Source organism: Pseudophryne corroboree, chromosome 4 (assembly GCF_028390025.1).
Source record: "Pseudophryne corroboree isolate aPseCor3 chromosome 4, aPseCor3.hap2, whole genome shotgun sequence".
NCBI lineage: Eukaryota > Metazoa > Chordata > Amphibia > Anura > Myobatrachidae > Pseudophryne > Pseudophryne corroboree.
Window position 1 is genome coordinate 722,734,333 of NC_086447.1, and position 22,596 is coordinate 722,756,928.

At 43.0% G+C, this 22,596-nt stretch overlaps 1 protein-coding gene across 3 annotated transcripts in view; it reads left to right on the forward strand.

Moving 5' to 3' along the window:
• The window catches only part of TMEM178A (transmembrane protein 178A), a 216,913-nt gene that overhangs the window by 23,975 nt on the left and 170,342 nt on the right, over positions 1-22,596 (forward strand). The window contains exon 1 of one of the 3 annotated variants that reach the window (XM_063918046.1): positions 20,918-21,000. The exons of 1 other annotated variant lie outside the window; for it this stretch is intronic. The gene's annotated coding sequence lies outside the window, so the exon portion shown is untranslated. Of the gene's footprint in view, positions 1-20,917; positions 21,001-21,950; positions 22,037-22,596 lie in introns of those variants that run through there. One more of the 3 variants, XM_063918047.1, reaches the window with a different exon arrangement.

Below are 22,596 nucleotides of genomic sequence, written 5' to 3' on the forward strand. Positions count from 1 at the left end.
CATCCCTTGCTGCAGGTGTTGCACCCCTACTGCCTCTTGTCGCCACTACGCGCCCAGCGTTGCCTACCTGAGGCATACGCTGCACCCCCCTCATGTGCTCCCTCCCCCTGCCGTTTACCGGCATACGGGGAGAAGGAACGGGTGATCCGTCTGCAGGGAGCTCTGCTGCGCGTGCACGTGCGCGGACAGCAGCTTGCGGAACGAGCGTGGGCGCGCGCGCGCCTCGTGCGCGCGTCCCACGTCCTCCCGGACACGGCCTCCCGCCATGTTCCTCCTCCTCAGCCGCCGCGCGGGCTTCCTGCATAGGCCCCGCGCGGCGACCGCTTGCTCTCCCACCAGCCCTCTCCCCCCGCCCGGCACCAACCCTCGGCCGCGGCGAGGAAGGAGAGGTGTTATCTGCTGCCGGGCGCTCACCGCAGCGCGCATGCGCGCGCCCGCGGGCGCCCGATCTGCTCACGGGTACGGCGGCTCCCGGAGGGGACGGCCGCCGCCCGCTGGTCCTTGGGTGGCTTGAAGGGACGACCGGTCCCCCACGCCGCCCTCTTCCTGCTGAAATGCTCCTGGCCCCTGGCGGCGATACCGCCCGGCCCCCGCTGCCTACGGCCGTGGATGTAGAGGCCCGAGAGGACGGAGCCCCGTCCCTCAGGCCACCCATAGCCTCCTCAGGGCCCGCTCGGACATCCGAGCTGAAACGAGCCGGGGCCCTCAACACTCGCCGGGGTCTAGAAGCCATGTGAGCAGGCAGACCGATTGATAAATATAGATAGGGGGGGGGGGGGGGTGGAGAGCAGCCACAGATGAATGATGAAAGCAAAAGACAAGGGAAAACAAAGTTTTAGCTGTCACTGCAGCACTCACCAAACCAGATCCAAACCGAGTCACCAAGAGACTTAAAATGGCTTCACCTTCCCTATATATATCAAGCCCTCCCCTTTAAAGGCTGAACTTTCTTTACAGCTAGGTCCACCCCTCCCCAGATGTTTAACCCTTTCCTCTCCTATGCAGTCAATGCTCTCTTCGTATGTGAAATACAATCTGCTTACTAAGCAAATGTGAATTTAAGGGCTTGGAGGAGAATTTGGCGAATTCTCCTCCAATTTCTCTTTCATTCATTTCTGTTATACTAAAATAATGTGAAAGGGTGTGAAAACAGCTGTTTTCACATTATTTAGTAAAAATGATATTGCTAAATATGCCCCTAAAACATTTAAATATGATCAGGAGATTTGCATTTTTTTAAGTTCATCACAAGAAAATCGCATTAGCTGCCATATTGTATTTTCATCTGCCAGGATTGCATTTAAGTGGTTTTAGAATACAAAATATAAAATAGGCTGAACATTATTAGCTGTTTCTACTTAAAAATAAAAGTAGAAATAGAACTATAAAAGTTTGGTGGCAGGTATGGACTTGGGGGGAGTTAGATCTCCCTACTGACCAATTTCAACTAAATTATGTAGATCGCAAAAAGTCAGAGTTTCAGTGTCGATGAGAACAGCTATGATTAGAATTTGTAAACAAAGAAATGTACACAGTGCTGACAAAATATAAATGAGCATGTAAATATACAAATTTAATGAGAGAAATTATAAAAAAATATAAATAAGATCTACAGTCTCTATCAAAGGACCAATAGTGGGAAATGCAAATTGGGTCCAAACAGCCACAACTAATTGGCAGTGTGTTAAGAAGGGGCCAATTGAAGTTTTGAGCATCCTGTTGTATATAATTAGGAATTAACTCCCGGACGTTCAATAATCGGACAGTTCAAAAGATTAATAAAGAGCTCAAAATGAAAAATCCAGATAGGCACAGTTACGAATTCTGTGTTGCAATAAACTAAATCCAATGGGTAAAAGCCCGTATGGCAACAGCAGCCGGTGTATGGAGGAATCCTGTCCCACAGTAAGCATGCTGGTGCTGAGCAGGCTGTTCTTGGTGGTGTCCTTATAAGGAGGTATAGGTTTTGTCTGGATCTGTCCACTATCTTGGCCCAACATGTCTGACATGTTTCGCTGCTCCAGGCAGCTTTCTCAAAGGTAACTAATATTGAGATTGATCCACCTTTTATAGGGGAAGTGATGTCATGGATTGAGAACACCTGGTTCTCAATTACAGAACAATTACACTTATACACAGTTATTTTATAATAATGACAAAATATAAAATGCAGTGAGGCAAAATCCACATAGAGATTTCTTTATAATACTAAAACAATGCGGTTGAAAACAAAGAACTACATTTTTCTTTACCTGATAAGGACTCACCTTGCGGTCACGTGATCACTTATTTTGTCACGTGACTTAAGGCCCATCATCAGGCAAAACATCTTAGGGCTGGAGTAATCAGCGTGCGTGCATGTACAGCATCGGGGCATTTCCGGTCACGCGATCAGGCACGCGGTCACATGATCCCGGCCATAAGAGTATTGATAGGTGGAAAGTCCAGTGCTCTACCAAGATACATGTGACCTAAATAGCGAATAAAGCACCAGTGGAGCCTGTCACTTGACCCGAAAGTACCGCGGTGGGATGCAAATTGCATGAATGGAACGCACAGCTGATTTCCATACTAGAGTCACTGGTGAAAACACAGACTAGTAGCTATAATTTTTTTGGAGAGCCAAACCAGTATATTCTATAATAAAACAGACTCACAACTGAGCAAGAGAAGGAAATATAATTATCATGCTAAATGTCAACAATTTAATTCCTTTGGTGTTGTACTCATAGGGTTAAAAAGACTATAGACATAATAATTCGATATAGGGCACATATAATTATGACCAAATAGAGCTGGAACCATGAATAAATATGCAAATAAAGATATGAATACAAATAAAAGTAAACCAGAACTCTTTTTACAATACTGCTTAAGCTCTAAGGCTTCATTAAGACCTTGGGGAAGTAAGGAATTTAATTGGAAAGTCCACTATATCTCTTGTCTATAAAGTTTACCAAACCTATCACCGTAAGTGGGATGTGTTCTAGACCAATTATTCTCAATGTCCCTGGATCCCCATTATAATACTTGCAGAAATGTCTAGGAATACTATGGTTATTGGTTAGTGACTTTATTGACAATTTTCCATTGATGTTCTGTAAAGCGGGCTCAAGTAGTTCTTCCTACATATTTCAGGTTGCACCCACAATACAGTAAGTACACTAGCCAACTTGTATCACAATAAAACATGTGATTGTATGTTCTTTCTCCACAAGTGGTGTTCATAATTTCAAAGTTTTGTTCACATGTTGTAGAGATTGGCGTAGCTCAGAGTAAATTTGGTCCCCATGGCCGTCCCCATGACTTGAAGGTAAAACATTTCCGAAAAAAGAAAATAATTGTACTGGAGAATAAAGAGAATCCAGTAAGAATTGCCTGTGTCTCTCTGTGAGGTCACCATCCTTTAATAGCTGTTCTTTAACAGCCTGTACTCCCAACAAATGGGGGATATTAGTGTAGAGGCTTTAAACATCCAGCGTTAAGAATGCATAGGATGGCTTCCAATTAATTTCTTGGATAAGCAGTAAAAAGTATGTAGTATAATGTATATGTGACCTCAACAGAGAGACATGGGTCTGAAGAAAACTGTCTACATATGCTGAAAAATTAGACATGAGAGTTGACACCAGAAATAATGGGCCATCCCGGGGGTACAGTATGAGACTTGAGTATCTTGGGAAGGTGATAGTAGATAGGAGTGGTGGGTAATATAGGAAGGAGAAACTAAAATTCCTCCCTGGATATGACCCCTTCCACCATGGCTTCATGTAACAAATGTAATTCCGCAGAGAAGGCAGCAGAGGGGTCTTTGGGTAATTTATGATAGAACAACTGATTATCTAGTGGCCCGGATGCCTCTTTTATATAGTCTATCCTATTCTGGATAACCAAACCAACCCCCTTTATCCGCCTCCTTAATTATTATTAAAGTATATTGTTAATTTATTTAATGTTGTCCTTTCGCTCTTGTTCAAAGTACTGTTTATTGTATTACTCTTGCTTTTGGTGCACAAAGTTCTAAAATTATCCAGTGTCAATCTATAAAAGCACTCAATACTGGTGCTTTTAGACTTAATAGGAAAAAAAGTGTGATTTTAGTTTAAAAACTTTCTTATTTATACTGTACTTTTGTGAGGAAAGTGGACTGGTCAGTTGATTTTCCTGTTGTAAGTCTTCAAGAATTGAAAGTATCGGGTCACCTGTTGTATCTAGAATGATTGGGGCAGCATCGCCCTCGATTTTATTTGAAGTTTTTTGTGCAAAATGTCTTTTTCTACATAAAGTTATGATGAACCTACTCAAATCAACAAATAATTCAGACACATTGGATTCTGTGGAAGATGAAAATTGCAATCCTTTACTGAGAAAGGTAGATCTCATTATTAGTTAACGTTCTACTAGAAAGATTAAATATCCCAATAGGATATAGATGGTTCACTTTGGTTCTCAATTTCTTAAATTCCCCATCCCCCCCCCCCCTTCTACCTCTGCACTTAAATTTCTGCCTCTTTTTGGAGTTTAAAATTGCTAGTCATTGTAGCCTGTCTGTTCCTGTAGTAGCCTTGATCTAAAAAAAGCTTCATTATGATAGGCATGATTATTGTGTTCTTGTCTTGTGTTTGTTCTAGAAGAGGGTTGTGGTTCCATTTTTTTTAATGCAAAAAAAAAACTATCAAGGAAAACAGGCACTTGATATAGAGTTGCTGCACCAAGCTGCTGCTATAAAAACAGGTAAGTCACTCCTTGAATGAACACAAATACATAACAAATAAGCAGCGCTATAGATATAAAATAATTGGATTGTTATTGATTAAAATATTTATAACAATTTATTCTGAAAATGATTATAATTTCATAAAAAGAGATGAATCTCGTATCTCAAGCAAAACAAAAAGCTGCATTTTTGGGGCACAGCGAAACGCATCAGGACCCCACAAACACCACTATCCAAGCTCCACGAACCGTGACTACAGGTGTCTGAACCAGCCCCAGATTTACAACAATCATTCGTTCCACATAAGACCACACAGACTAAGGAGGACAACAACAGTTTTCACCATTTCTAATGAGGATAAAGATTCCTAACAAGGACTTAATTCAATGGAAGCATTCCACCTCTAAACGGTGACCGGTAACTATACTGATCCTGCCGAACTGAGTTGCTACTAGAGACTGTGGCTACGTGAGGGGCAAATAACAGGAACAGACACGAGCAGTCTGATTAAGAGGAGCAGTCAGAGAAGGTGTTACATGTACTCTGTATTTTGTTAACATGAATTTGTTTTGATTGAGATGCGAGATTCATCTCTTTTTATGAAATTATAATCATTTTCAGAATAAATTGTTATAAATATTTTAATCAATAACAATCCAATTATTTTATATCTATAGCGCTGCTTATTTGTTATGTATTTTTGTCCATTTTTTTAAATGTTTGTAGAGTCACCCGCGTCCTCTTGTTCCCGGCAATCAGATTGGAACCTCTGTCATGCCAATGGACGTCTTGGCAGTGGTGACCGTTTTTCTGCACCCACTAATTGGTTACTATGTTGGTCCATATATTTTGTGTTTTTAGAAATTAAAAGGTTACATTTTCTCTTTGATTTGATCAATTTGGAAGTGAGAGGCATGAGGGTGTCAATATTTGACATACTGTAAGATGCGGTAATGGGGCTTATTTATAAATAATACTGTATGCAGGATACTTTTCTTAACAAGGAAGAATCCCTTTGTCCATGGATTTACATAAAAATTATTTGCACAGTATGTAAAAATGAACTGTGGACAGAGCTCCAGAGCTGGCACTTCCATTAGGTAGTCATAGCCAATGATTAAGGGGCATTGAAAACACTGAATTAACTCATCCAGTGATTTTATTGGACCCAAAATAGAGTGCTGGATGCTAACAAGAAGAAGCAGATATCAGCTTCATGTGAATCTGCTGTTTCTCCATGTCAGAGTTCATTAGGAATTTATCTAGCCCATTCTTTAAAGTGTTGACCAAGTGCGCCATTACTACTACTCTCTCAGGCAGGGAATTCAAAACACGTATTGTCCTTACTGTGAAAAAAAAGTTTTGCCTCTGTGTGCGAAATCTCCTCTCCTCTAACCTAAGCATGTGTCCACGTGTCCTCTGTGTTGATCTTACCAAAAACAGATCCCCCGCAAGATCTGTGTATTGTCTCCTTATATATTTGTAAATGTTCATCATGTCCCCTCTTAGTCTCCTCTTTTCCAGTGTAAACATGCCTAGCCTTGCAAGCCTTTCCTCGTTTTCCAGCATCTCCAACCCCTTAATTAGTTTGGTCGCCCGCCTCTGAACCTTTTCTAGTTCCAGGATATCCTATTTGTAGTATGGTGCCCAAAATTGTGCACAGTATTCAAGATGTGGCCTCACTAGTGATTTATATAATGGGAGTATAACACTCTCATCCCTTGCATCAATTCCCTGTTTTATGCATGCTAATACCTTGTTAGCCTTCTTTGCTGAAATCCTACTTTGGGTACTACTGCTTAGTTTGCTATCTATGTGAACACCTAAGTCTTTCTCCAGTACAGAATCCAAGCGCCTTGAGTCCTGTTGGAGAAAGAGCGCTATATAAATAAAATTATTATTATTATTATTTTACCCCATTTAGTATGTAGGTGTTACTTTTGTTCTTGCTACCAAAGTGCATTGCCTTACACTTTTCTGTATTGAAGCTCATTCTCCATTTTGCTGCCCATGCTTCCAGTTTAACTAAGTCATTCTGAAGAGACTCAGCCTCCCCCTTCGTATTTATAACCTTACACAATTTGGTATCGTCTGCAAAAATTAGCACCATGCTCTCTAGATCTACTGCTAGATCGTAAAAATGAAAATGTTGAACAATAGTGGTCCAAGTACAGACTCTTGGGACACACCACTTAGTACTTCAGTCCAATTTGAAAAAGTTCAATTTACCACAACGCGCTGCTCCCTGTTATCTAACCAATTTCTGACCCAAGTGCATATTGTGCTCCTTAGCCCTAGTTTTTGTAACTTATAGATAAATCTCATGTGTGGTACTGTGTTGCAAGCTTAGCAAAGTCTAAAAAGATTACATCTACCTCCTTACTCTGATCAAGGTTCGCACTAACTGTTTCATAAAAGCCTAGTAAGTTTGTTTGACATGGTCTATCCTTCAAAAATTCATGCTGGTTAGTCGCTAATGCGCATGCGCAATGTCCGCAGTGCGACTGCGCCAAGTAAATTTGCTGTTAAGTTAGGTATTTTACTCACGGCATTACAAGGTTTTTTCTTCGTTCTGGTGATCGTAGTGTGATTGACAGGAAGTGGGTGTTTCTGGGCGGAAACTGGCCGTTTTATGGGTGTGTGCGAAAAAACGCTGCAGTTTCTGGGAAAAACGCGGGAGTGTCTAAATAAACGGGGGAGTGTCTGGGTGAACGCTGGGTGTGTTTGTGACGTCAAACCAGGAACGAAACTGACTGAACTGATCGCAGTGGCTGAGTAAGTCTGGAGCTACTCAGAAACTGCTAAGAACTGTCTATTCGCAAATCTGCTAATCTTTTATTCGCAAATCTACTATGCTAAGATTCACTCCCAGTAGGCGGCGGCTTAGCGTGTGCAAAGCTGCTAAAAGCAGCTTGCGAGCGAACAACTCGGAATGAGGGCCCTTATTGGCTTTGAGGAACTTCTGTATACTATCCCTTAGAATACCTTCCAGTTCTTTCCCCATTATAGATGTAAGACTAACTGGTCTATAAATACTCAGTTCAGCTTTACTTCCCTTTTTGAATATCGGCATTACTTCCGCTATACACCAGTCTTTGGGAACCATGCCTGAGTCATTGAAGATCAAAAATAGCAGTCTTGCTAGGTCAGAGTGAAGCTCCATGAGAATCCTTGGGTATATTCCGTTGGGACCAGGTGGCGGTGGGTGCGGGGTTCATTGTATGTTAATATTGTCCTTTACAGGTGGCCTACAGGTCCCAGCAAGCCTGCCCCAGCATGCTGGCACTTGGAGAACCACAAGTGCCAGCATGCCCGGACATAAAGGGCCCGCTGGCACCTGTAGTCAACCTGTAAAGAAAATATATAAAAAACAACACTGTCTTTAAAAAAAAAGTTTTATTACACAGGGTCTTCACCTGGGGGCGGTGGCCTTTAAGCTCTTTTGCGTGGCCGCCGCCTTCCCAGGGTTTCCGGCGTCTTCCCCTGGGTGGGCGCCACCCTCCAGGGTTTCCGGCGTCTTCACCTGGGAGGCGGCAGCCTTTAAGCTCTTTTGCATGGAGGCCGCCTTCCCAGGGCTTCCGGCGTCTTCACCTGGTGGGCGGTGGCTGTTAAGCTCTTTTGCATAGCCGCCCATCCAGGACTTCCGGCGTCTTCTTTCTTCAGGAGCTGTTCACTGCTCCTCCGCCATCGGACTGACGCCGCTGCCTCGCACTGACTTACATAAGTCAAAGGGAGGGGGCGGGGTGATAACGTGGCGAGACGTGATTGGCTCGCGGCGGCCATCTTTAATTTAAAAAATGACGCTGAGGCGCTATTTTTGAAACTGGTACCGCTCCGCTGCCAAACTCTGCAGAATGGCCCTGACTACCACGTCCTGCCGCCGCCGCCCGCATCTCCACCACATCCCACCGCCCGCATCTCCGCCACATCGGCCCGCCGCATCCCGCACCTCCGCCGCCACCGAATCCCACACTGTGATTGAAAGAGGATCCAGTGATGGATCTGCTGGCCAATCACTGTGGTCTCACTGACAGGGGCGAACTTTCATGGGTTGAACGCACGCCCCTGTATGGAAGCGGCACCTCTAATGGTGCCGCTTTCCTATGCAATTTCAATGGGCTTTTCCTGCCTAAGGCTTGTCCCTGCTCCCACACCCTACCCATTCATAACGGGAGGCACCATGATCGGTGCCTCCCAAACACATTTTACACCTTATAATGATTAGAATAATAAAGGAGATACTTATGACACTGAATATGTGTCATAAGTATCTTCTTTGTATTATTTTACCCTGCTGTACTCTCATTCTTTAATCTTTTGCTGTTGATGTAGTTAAAACAAATTTTTGGGGTTTGATTTGCTTTCCTTTGCTACTTTTCAGTTTCTACTTTAGCCGCTCTTATTTCTTTCTTGCATATTTTGTTACAATCCTTATAGTGCTGGAATGACTCCGCATTCCCGTCTGATTTGTATTTTTTAAATGCCCGCCTTTTGCCCATTAGTTCCTTAATTTTTTTGTTAAGCCACATTGGTTTGGAATTTTTAGTCCTTTGTTTGCTGCCCATGCGAATAAATTTGCAAGTATTATTACCGAGCACTGATTTTAATACCTCCCATTTCTCCGTAGTATTTTTTCCTTGAAACAAAATTTCCCATTTCCTTGAAAAAAAAAACATTGGGAGGGATGGGTGGTTGTTGCAATGTTGGGGAGTGGGTGCAGGTAACAAAGGTGGTGGAGTCACCAATCATCCAGAGCTGAAATCCGCTAATCATGACAGAGAACTCGGAGGTCCATTGAGAGGGGGAGGCAGGTAGTCGGGATGGGGGTGGAGCTCTGCAAATATCATTATCAAGGCCCCGTCCTATGTCATTTTGATGGTAATCTTGGTTTTGCTATGCGGGGGACAGAGCTGCTATAATGTGATTCATAGCAAATTGTGCTATCATGACCCATGTCCTGCCCACTTCACGGTTCCGCCAGTGCGATGCATGAAAGTTGCCTTCTTTCCCAGATGTTCCGGGATAGCAGGAAAGACACAAACAGTATTTTAATTACAAATTGATTTTGATGTAGTATAAATAATTTAAAAGTTGGGGTTGTATCTTTTTATCGCAGATCAATAAAACTGGCGAAATATATAAATATAAATATCAATGAACTAAAACTTCCTATTTATTAATTCCAGCTAAGGTTCTCTAACCATGTTCCAATTATCTGAGTTCAGTTCATTATCCAGGCAACTCCACTTCTGAACATTTTCCATTCACTTTATTTGGTATTGGGTTGTGAACATTCTTTTTAATCTATAGATAATAGGTTTTCATAGCCACTTAGAAGTCTGATTACATTTTGCAGACTGGATTCATTTGGAAACAGTATCATTTGTGTTGCTAGGCATCAAAGTGATGGCATTACCAGAAGGAACAATGACATATTGTACCTGTTTAATATGAGCATGGGCTACAAAATGAGTCTTTTCAATTTTGCATTTAGTTTAACTTAATATTAAAGACTGAAAGTTGCTTGTCAAAAATTCATTCAGTATCTGAATATTGATGATATTATATTAGGGCCAAATGCCAATTTAGAGGTAGACACATTAGTTCTGGAAGTACACATAGATAAAGATGAACATAAAAAAAGTGGAATTACATGCAGATGTTGAGTATCACATAGAAAATATGTCCAGATAAGAAACAGCAATGTTTGTTTCAGGAGTATGCCATGTTGCGGGAGCGCGTCAATGGGAATGCGGGCAGGTCCAGGCCATTTATGGGGAGGCCACGTGACATCACACGCTGCGTCTGCAAGAAAAACCATGGCCGCAGTGCGCCGGCCTTCACAGCCAGGCTGCGCAGGCCAGGAGCTACCCTTACTGCCTCTAATTCACAGACAGCTATGAATTCTTCCTCACAGTTGGTGTAACTGGCTCTGTCAGAGCCTACGTGACCAACTAAGTACATCCATCCCTGTTCTCTGCATTGCGCAGGACTGTGTGGGGGACTGTGTGCTTTTACTCCTGTCACCCACTGCTTCTCCCTATCACCATCTCCCCATCACCCGCTGTGTCTCCCTGTCCCCATTGCTATGTGGTATATTATGAAATTAAGGTAGGACAGAGAAAAGGGGCCCAAAGTATATTTTTCACCTGGGCCCACCACTCACAAGTTCCGCCACTGCTACTACAGATGCCTCTGTGTTTTAGCGGTATCCGGACTCCAGGTCGACAACAAAAAGGTCGACACACCTTAGGTCGATGCCAATTGGTTGACACACCTTAGGTCGACATGGACAAAAGGACGACAGGAACAAGGTCGACATGGAAAAAGGTCGACATGACTTTTTCACAATTTTTTTCTTTTTTGGAACTTTTTCATACTTAATGATCCATGTGGACTACGATTGGAATGGTAATCTGTGCCGAGCGAAGCGGATCGGAGCGAAGGCACCATGCCCGAAGCATGGCGAGCGAAGCGAGCCATGCGAGGGGACGCGGTGCACTAATTGGGGTTCCCGGTCACTCTACGAAGAAAATGACACCAAAAAAACATAAAAAACTCATGTCGACCTTTTTCCATGTCGACCTTGTTCCTGTCGAGCTTTTGTCCATGTCGACCTAAGGTGTGTCGACCAATTGGCGTGGACCTAAGGTGTGTCGACCTTTTTGTTGTCGATCTGGAGTCCCAGACCCGTTTTAGCACAGACATTGCGTACAAATACACGGCTGTAGCTACTGTATAGCATCGATCTCTGAATCAGCTCTCTGTCTGGACTAGTATTAAACTCCAAACACCAGATTTTGGACATGAGACCTTTGGACACTGATTCTAACTTGGACAACAGGCACTGGATGCACGCCTGTGAACATTAAATACAGTGGGGACTCTGACCCTTTGCACACTTTCTATAGAGGAACCAAAACACTCCACTCCTCTATGCCGCTAGAATGCCCTCCTGCATTTCTCGCCTTCCTTCTCTTCATTTTCCCACACTCAGAAACCACGCAAATTCAGTTCTCCATCCTCTTTCCGTTCCTTCCAAAGCAGTACAGGTCACGCTGAGAGATGTAATCCTCTTACCCCTCTAACCATCAACCCCATCATGACTCCCAATTCTAGGTAAGCATCAGGCGTTACATTTACTGTATATATAAATAAGTCAAAATGTAAACATAGCACTGACTCCAGCTAAAGATGCCAGTCAAACATTATAATAAATAAGAAAAACGCAATGCATATTATAAAGATATTAGATTTGGCCTACACTTACCCCGGCTACGACATCTTTCAACTGCACCCATCCTCACTGCTTCTTGCCTCCTCCACAGTAAGGGGGTCAGTATGAAAAACCAGCGGCCAGGATTCTGGACATCAGTATACCGACAGTGGGATCCTGGCCACTGGTATGCTGGCAGCGGGGAAAGCGCTAGAAGGCCCCATGTAGGCTGACTGCGCTTGCCACACTGCAGGCACGGTGGCCCGCTGCGCTTGCCACAGGTTATATTCTCCCTCTATGGGTGCCGTGGACACCCATCTAGGGAGAAAAGCCTGTGGTGTTGGGATTCCGGTGGCAGTATTTCACCGCTAGTCAGGATTTTGGCGTCGGCATTGTGACGGCCGGGATCCTGACTAGCGGTTTTGTAACCGCATTCCACAGTAGGGGCCGTTAGACAATCCCTGCCAAATATTCATTTGTGAAAATGTTATAATGCCTGCCTCTAGTACACAGGTCCTCAAACTCTGTCCTCAGAACCCCACACAGTGCATGTTTTCAGGTCTCCTCACAGAATCACAAATGAAATTATTAGCTCCACCTGCGGACCTTTTAAAATGTGTCAGTGAGTAATAAATACACCTGTGCACCTGCCAGGCTACATGGAAAACGTTGACTATTTGGGGTCCTAAAGACCGAGTTTGAGAACCTATGCGCTAGTATATACCCAATTTTCCATTTAGAGGCTGTTTAATATGTGTTTCAGTATTACATAGTAAATGGAGTTGGTTATAGTGAGAGATTTTGTGATAACTGATTCTGTTTCTCATCATAGCAAATCTCACTTAATGCCTCAAGCAGAATACAGCATACTGAAAGACAATGGCATCTCAGCTCATTTAATGAATCTAGATGAATCCTTAAAATGTATTCAATGAAACAGATAAAAGTTAAAACGAGACATTAAATTCTTTATTGTCTTGTAATCACAATCAGTGCAGCCATTGTTCTTTTTGCTTTAGAAATAAAAGAGCATGCCCTTTCAGCTGCATCCAAGAAAAATAACTTACTGATTCATACCGCACGCCCCATTTCAGAGTCCTTATGCAGTAGATCATCCTTAATAGTAGCTTTGCCAGTAATAATGGATACTGTACATTCCATCAGAGCACCTTCATTTTTCCCAGCGCACGTGGATGATCTTCCCAGTGTGCATTCATATGTGTTCCTTGGAGATACCTCAGAAGGTAGAATGGCAACTAGGTATGTAGTGAGGTGGGAAAATCTAATGCCTGTGCCAATGTCACCATCATGCTCTTGTGGACAAAGCAGCAGTAATTCTACCAAATGAGCATCAGCAGCTGCTATCATATATTTGTCTGCTCTTCACCCACTTATTATACAACTAATTCCCTACAATGAGGTGGGTATATAAGGCTCTGCTATGCTCTGCTTCCAGGGCTTTGACCCTTGGCTTTGTCTGTATCCGCACTGGCTTTGATTTCTTTGGTTTTGCATATGATCTCATCCCTGGATCATCCCTAGGCTAGCAGCAACAGAGTGCCCACCTGCATTTACAGCAGCCAACAACCACTTTAGTCACACTTTATACTTTTCTATCTGTCAGTTCAGTGTAGGCTAATTTTTCTTGCTAAAATTTGCCATGTTTGTACAGTAGGTTACATGGGTGCTGTCTTGAATACATGTGGCAATTTGTGTGTGTGTGTGTGTGTGTGTGTGTAGGTGCGCGCGCGCACAAGGACTTTGGGGGAGATTAATCAAACCTTAGAGAGATCAAGTACCAATCAATCAGCTCCTACTTATCATTTTTCAAACACAGCCTGTAGCATGGCAGTTAGGAAGAGATTGGCTGATACTTTATCTCTCCCCACTCTGTCTCCCTTTATGTTTAATATATTGTATTCAGAGGTGTAGAGTGTAGCCACGGAGCTCAGAGCATGGCTATCTCCCCACTGTGTCTCCCCAGAGCTGCCCCCCCTGTGTCTCCTCATGGCTGCCTCCCCATGTCTCATCTCCGTATGGCTGCCTGCCCCCCCACCGTGTCTCCCCATGTCTGCCTACCCCCCCATGTCTTTCCATGGCTGTCTCCCCTGTGTCTTGTCTCCATATGGCTGCCCTCCCCCCCCCCGTATCTCCTCATGTCTGCCCCCCCCCTCACCCCCACCCCCGGTGTCTTGTCTCATCATGACTGCCTGCGTCTCCCCACAGCTTTCTCCCCCCTCTGTGTCTCTCCAGCAGCTACATTTACCTCTCCTGCCTTCATCCCGGATCAGTGCTGAGCTGAGCTGCTTGTCACTGCGGTGTTGGCTCCTTCTGCTCTTCAGTCACAGCGCACAGACATCATGACGTTGCACGCTGTGCCCCCCCCAAAAAAAAAAAACAAAAAACTTTATTGTGCTGGGGGCTCCGGGGAGAGCATCCATCCCTCTGCCTCCCGCAGCACAGCCGCCGAGCACTGTGACATGCCACTTGCGGCGCAGAGTTGTAACGGAGTGATACGCACATCCTTAGCAGTGTGGCCAGTCTCCAGTAGGGGTGTGGCCAGCCACCACATTGGTTTGACTAACCATTAGAAAGTGCATGAGCTTGGCCCCTGAGATAGATATATATATGCTATGATACATATCCTCTCTAAAAGCTAAGAACCTTTTTTATATACTTTTTATGCTGATCTTATGTCCAAGTTTGTACTTTTAGGACGCTTTTTTCTCTTGTCTTATTTAAGTTCGTATTATTGATTTTATACTAACTTATATTTTATACACAGTTTTTAGTAACGTTTCTGGCCCCTTGTAATAGGGCTACTATTTTATTTGTTTTTATTGGTGCATATTAGATTTAATAAATAAAAATATTTTCTTTTAAATTTGAGTATCCCATTAGCATTAGACACCACTGGTCGCTTAAAACCACCTTATCCTTTCTTTTTGTTTACACTGCACATGAAGCACCTTACCAATGCTTCTTTCTTTAAGGTGGAGCTGACGCCCGATTAATATAAAGGGAGTGTCTAGAAAAAGGAGACTTTTTTGTTCATTTATAAATATCCTGGACTACATTCTAGTATAATTTGGTATCGCGGTTAAGCGCCGAAAAGCTTTTCCCCCATCTATCTAAGATATATATATATATATATATATATATATATATAGGTTGAGTGTCCCTTATCCAAAATTCAAAATCCCACATTTTTGTTCCCCTACTGAGATTATATATTATTATATATTTATATAATATATAATATATATATTATTAATTATATATATTATTATTATTATTATTAATATAATAATAATAATAATAATAATAATTATTATTAATATATAATATATATATATATAATATATATTATATTATTATGTAGATTATACTGTATATATATATATATATATATATATATACAGGTTGAGTGTCCCTTATCCAAAATTCAAAATCCCACATTTTTGTTCCCCTACTGAGATTATGACATATATATATTGTATTATATATCTATATAATATATCTATATACACATAATATATAATATATATATCTCAGTAGGGGACCCAAAAATGTGGGATGTTGAATTTTGGATAAGGGATACTCAACCTCAGTGGCGCACCCAGGGGGGGTTCCAAGCACCCAGAAACCCCCCTCCACTAAAAAAAAATAAAAAATTTTTTTTATCGCTGCATGAGTATTATTAATGGCTGTCCAGCGTCCTCTGCAGCCTGCTGTCTTCCTGGTGGCACTTGTAAGTGCAATAAAAGTTTACTTTATTTTAATTATAGTACATATATATCCATGTGCATACATATATACACATGTATATACATACATACATACATATAAACACACACACATGATATATATATATATATACATGTGTGTATATATATGTGTACTGTACATATATATATATGTATGCATGTTTAATATGCTATGTATATGTGTATATGTATGTGTGTGTGTATGTATATATATATATATATATATATACATGTGTATATATATATATGTGTAGATATATGTACAGTATATATATATATATATATATATATACACACACACACAGACACCCTAGTTTTACGGACCCAGCATATACTGGGTCACCTCAGTCCCCACCCCCGTGATTGGCTCCGCCCAGTTCTGGAAACCCCCCCATGCAAATGCTGCGTTTGCCACTGAACCTGTATATATATCTATCATGTATAATGTATAGTTCAATAGCATCGTCTGGAACCTTATCCCTAGGGTTGGGACTTTGGGGGGGTGGGGCCACCAGAAGTTTCCCCCTTACCCCAGTGGGCCCGTCCAACCCTGTGCCTGATTCTGAGGTGGGAATAACGCAGTAAAGAGCAAGAAACTATGCACCTGGACATAATATGCTGAAATGCAAGAGCTGCAAATACATTTTTTTATTTTGCGTGCAGGGTAATACTACTGACTGCTTTTGTATGCAGTCCACAAATGTTAGGCAGCTTTATTTTTATACACTGCACATTAGATTTCAGTTTTGACACTCCCTTCCCTAACCTAAATCTAATTATAAGTTTGCCCCACCTGCAGTGTAACATGGTTTTGCCAAGGTGCACAGTTACTTGTTCCGAAGATCAGCTGTTCCCACGATTCCTTTCCCCACTGCTTTAGTAGCAGTGAAACTTAGCACTGCCGAGTCTGATTTGGTACTGCTACTGCGAATGGGTGAGCTGAGGTTCACACATGTGCGACTTCCGTTGGAAGGAGCCGTACACGGACGTCACAGAATGGAGAGCAATGTATAACAAGACCTGGATTCCGGGAAGTCCCTGTCAGGCATCCTGCAGGTGATGTTGTGGTGGTTTCCAATAGATAGAAATAAAATCACTTTCCATGGCTGCTGATGTGTTTCAGCCCTAAAGTGTCTTTATCAATGCCTTGGGGAGGAGATAGTAGGGAGGAGATGAAGGGGGATGATTAAAGAGAAGGAAAAGAGAATAGAAGAAATAAGAGAATTAGAAAAAAACAAGTAAAATCATAATCTTATTGTTTCTTCCGCTTTTCTTATGATTGGTCTTTGACCTTTCAGCTTTCATCTTCCTTTTTTTAAACTAAATTTTTAGTTTGAAAGCATCCTATTAGGCTAATATCTGTTAAAGTTAGAGTGTGGAGAGCCCATACCAAGCAGAACTATAAGTACAGCACTTAGTGTATGGAAATATATCAATAAAAATAAATGTAAATATATTAATAATAAGAATAATAAAACATGGAAATAAATCCTATAATTCCGGAATATACTGCATGTGGAGTTTTTGTAAAATGGGGACAGTGGGCATGGGATGGTTAGGGGTTTAAGTGTTGTTGAATTGGGTGTAGTATGGCTGACCGGCGGTCTCCTGACCGCCGTCAGCTTACCGACGCAGGGATCCCGGCAGCATACCGACGCCGGGATCCCGGCGGGGAGGGGCGAGTGCAGCAAACCCCTTGCGGGCTCGGTGGCGACCTGCGGTCGCCACGGGTTCTATTCCCACTCTATGGGTGTCGTGGACACCCACGAGTGGAAATAGTCCCTGTTAGTCGGCATGCCGACCATCGGGAAAGTGAGCCGTCGGGCTCGTGGAGGAGGTCATGTGACTGTCGGTCAGCTGACCGGCGGTCACATGAATACCACCCGTTGAATTATGTCTATGATAAACACAGGTTTTCTCAAATAAGATAATAAATTACACTTTGTCATAAATCTTTTTGTCTGAGATCAAAAAATTCTTACGCTACACAAGAAAGCGCTTTTATCTCTAATCTTCAAAAGTTAATTTGCATTTCATGCCTTCAAATTAGTGTGAGGAGTACTGAAAACAGACATGATGTCAAGTGGGTAGCTCAATGCACATGTAATAAAATGTAATGAATTTCCATAGTTACACGGTCTACAACACATCTGTAATAGGCAAGACAAACCTATAGTGCAAAGAGCAGTTACAGTATATGGGATGGCTTATGATGCTCTGCCTGATAAAAGAAGGCAAATGTGCTACTGTATAATGATTATGGCATTTGCCATTAAACTAGTGTTAAACTGAATAGATATATCAGATAAAAGGTTATATCCTAGCATGGAACACTTGCTTTTTTTGATGTCCAATTATTATCTCATACCGAATGCATAGAGCGTAAGAATTGATTTGTGTCTTTACACTAAATTCAGCATATAATGGATACTGAATGGCAGTGACGTAACTCCCACCTCCGCAGCCACTGCGGAGGCTTGGAGGCGCAGGGCTGCGGGGTTGCCGCCACTGATTCAGAGCAGATTAACATGCAAACTAGCCGTCCGCATGTCAATCTGCTAAATGTCCCTTCCAATATGGCCGCCGCCATGGAGGAGAGATGCTAGGGGTCATACTTGACCTCTAGCATCTAGAAAGTGACGGGACCCACGGGAGGGCATAGCGCTGGCTGCGGCACCCTGCAGCTCTGCCACCTTGCTACACTGGCGTAGCGGCAGCAGCAACGGGGGGATCAGGCAGAGGTGCCTGCGGCTCACTGCAACCTTCAGCAGCAGTGGGAAGAGGGGATCGGGCAGCATTGCCCATGGATCACTAAACAGCGGGGGGCGGGTTGGGCAGCATTAATCCCTAGCAACAACTAAGAAGCATGACACCCAGTGCATGAAATCCCTGGCAACAAGCATTACCCCCTGGCAACGAGCTTGACACCCAGCACATGAAACCTCTGGCAACGAGCATGACACCCAGTGCATGGAATCCCTGGCAACAAGCATTACCCCCTGGCAACGAGCTTGACACCCAGCGCATGAAACCTCTGGCAACGAACATGACACCCCGAGCATGAAAAGCCCTGGCACCGTGTATGGAACTAAGATCATGAAACCCTTGGCAACGATCCGGTAATTTAAAAGTAATCAGAAGCCTTACTGTAGGGCTTAATGTGTAATGGGCATTGCAGTGTGTGGCATAATATATAACGGGCATTGCGAAGTGTGGCATAATGTATCACGGACATTGTGATATGTGGTATAATGTATACCGGGCATTGCGGTGTGCGTCACAATGTGTCACAGGCATGATGGTGTGTGGTATACTGTATCACGAGCATTGTACGTGGTATAATGTCTCAGGGGCATTGCAGTGTGTGGTATAATGTATAACGGGCATTGCGGTGTGTGTCATAATGTGTCACAGGCATGACGGTGTGTGGTATGCTGTATCACGGGCATTGTATGTGGTATAATGTTTCAGGGGCATTGCAGTGTGTGTCATAATGTGTCACAGGCATGACGGTGTGTGGTATGCTGTATCACGGGCATTTTATGTGGTATAATGTTTCAGGGGCATTGCAGTGTGTGTCATAATGTGTCACAGGCATGACGGTGTGTGGTATACTGCATCACGGGCATTGTATGTGGCATAATGTCTCAGGGACACTGCAGTGTGTGGCATAATTTATAACAGGCATTGCAGTGTGGCATAATGTGTCACAGGCATTACGGTGTGTGGTATAATGTCTAAGGGCCATTGCAGTGTGTGGCATAATGTGTAAGGGGCATTACTATAAGGAGGAATAATGACAAATAATGTAAGGGGCATGAATCAGGATTATTATTTTTTCCTGCGGTCGCCAATGTCTCGGCGGGCAGGTTGCAAAACTGGGGTATAAGGTGGCTTTTCCTGCAACGCCACGCCACTTTCGGTGAAGCCACACCCACTTTAATGAAGCCACACCCCTTTTGCAAGCGCAAATTCCACACTTTGCTAGTGCCAATTGTGGGGGGGCAGAGAATTTTTTGGCTCGGGGGAGAAAAATTTCTAGTTATGCCGCTGCTCACTGCTGAATGGCGGGTATGTTTGTACCAGTAAATTCATTGCTACTATACTTTTAGGTGGTGTTTATTTTGTGACTTTCAGACAATACTGAGAGCAATTTTGTCACTATTAGACAATACTGAGAACAATGTTGTGACCGCCAGTGTTGCAGAGAGCATTGCAGTGACCTCCATATTATATAGAGAGTGCTGCTGTGCCGTTCAGATCCACCTGCCCACATGCCTACCCAATCTATGTTTGGGAATTTCACCTGTAGCTAAAGACACATATATACAGAGTTACACAGACACACATATACAGTTACATAGACACATTGTACAGGTACACAGACACATACTGTATAAACACAGAAACATATATACAGAAACATATATAGTTACTCAGACACATACTGTATGTACACAGACACACATAGACAGAGTTACACAGATACACATACACAGTTACACAGACACATATAGAGTTACACAGATACATATATACAGTTACATAAACACACATATACACAGACACTTACTGTATATACACAGACACATTAAATACACATACATATATAGACAAGGTTACACAGAGACACATAGTTACACTGCTACACATATACAGCTACATAGACACACATATAAACAGACACATATTGTATATACACAGACACATTATATACACAGATATACTGAATATAGACAGGGTTACACAGAGACACATATAATTACACAGATACACAGATACAGTTACATAGATATACATAGACACATATTTACAGACACATACATAGTTACTCAGACACATATATAAACAGACATATATAGTTATTCAGACACATATATAAACATACACATAAATTCTTTAGTTACACAGACACAATAGTCCTCATACCCTACATACAGTATACTGACAGTTGTGTCATTGAGTGGGGATTGTGGCTCCATCACTCCTATGTCCCATATGGCACTGCAGGAAACAGGGCTAGGTAGCCCCGCCCCCTGCTGGGACACTGCCACTTTCCGTTTCTTCTTTTAATCTTCAGGATGAACCTATGAAAGAAGGGAGGCCTGGAACACATGCCACCAGACCCCCTTTTGTGAGCCACTATTCTCCTGTGACTGTAAGCAGCTGCCCCCTCCTCGTGTCGGAGGCGGAGCTTCTGCCTGTCCGGGAGCATAGGGGAGAATAGCAGGAGGCTGGAGGAGGAGGAGCTGTACTGACTGACCAGACTGTCTGTCACTGTACTCCCGTATTCACAGCTGGTAAGGGGAGCACAGCAGGGGACAAGTGTCTGTCAGATAGATAGCGCTGGCTGCAGCAGCCGTCGCAGGCATCATATTCATGATGCTTAGTGAACAACACAGCGCCGTCGCTGCAGGTGACCTGGGCTGGGAGCTAGCTGAGACAATGGAGTACAAGTGCCCCCTCATTGGCTGGAGCCCGGCGGCAGCTGACTACATTGACTCCGTTCGTTCCGCCCCTGACTGCAGAAGAGGCTTGGTTAAATTCAATATTAAAGTAGAAATCCTTTCTAACTTTAAATAAAGGATTTAAAATGACCATATTGCTGTGGCGATAGAAGAGAATAGGCTTGTCCTGCACATCAGAGCATGTTTCCAAAAGCAGAGCGCATCAAACCCATCCACTGTTTTAATCCCTTTATCAAGCGGTTATTCCAAATGTAAGCAAATGAATCTGTACACATACTTTTGGTCAACCCTTCGTGGCCGGCCGTCAAAAACATTAACAGTCAGGACATAATAGAGTACTATGGTATTGCTCATTAAATAAAAATAAAGTGATTGACGTTAATAAATGTCAAAGGTGGTGTGCTACTGAGCACAGTGGCTGGCAGATTGTCAGACTTTATTTATAGAACTAAACTGTGTGGTTCATATACAAGGGTAAGGCCAGGGATGGCACATAATATTGTTCCTCTCCTTTAGACCATGAACATATTTGCCTAATCTCACGTGACGGAACTGCCAGGAGGCTCCCAAAAATTGGGAAGAGTGGACAAGTCTCCCAGCCAGGTGTCATCCACATGCACCTCCCCCTCAGCCCACCCCAGTTGTTGTGGTCTTGGGGTCCAATGACGCGAATCGCATCATCGTGGCCCCACCCCCTGCCTCATAATGCCTGTAACCTCAGCATTATGTAGCAGGGGCGGGGCTACAATGACGTGGCTATGCTGTCCCGCCCTCAGTCCTGCCCTTATTCGGCATCACAAAAGGCAGTGGGTCCTCGCTAAGTGTACGGTGTCCTGGGACTGTCTGTACAAGTGCAAAGGAGTGTTCTGTAAATACTTTATTTAAAATTATTTTTGAAAATAGTCCAGAAATTGGTCCAAGCAATTCAATGGTGGCTTTCGATGCTCATCAGTGGGTGGCAAGAAACAGCTGACATGTTTCGCTGTATTATACAGTTTTTTAAGAACTGTGGACATCAACATACTGTAGGATTCCCCCTTCAACTGTGACTACTGTGATAAAAATTTAAAATACCATTTCTGATGAACTGTGCTTCATATTCAAGAGGGTGTATACTGTATACCTTATTTCTGCTATAACCCGGATTTATCATAGGAACAAGCACCAATATTTATTATTACCATATGCTGTGTGGGCTGTATATGGAATTTTTATGGTGTGAATTTTAAATTTTCCATTACATTTTTATAGTTCTTATCCTGACAATCCAGTATAGCATTTTTAATTATCTAAGTGCTGCTTTTTTGTTTATTTTGTGAATATGCCCTGTATTCAAGCACAAAATGATCCGGCCAAGGTGCCAAATGGCCAGTCGGCTTTGATTAGGCCATTCATTTGCTGGATTAAGCATCAGGAAAAGTCAGTGTG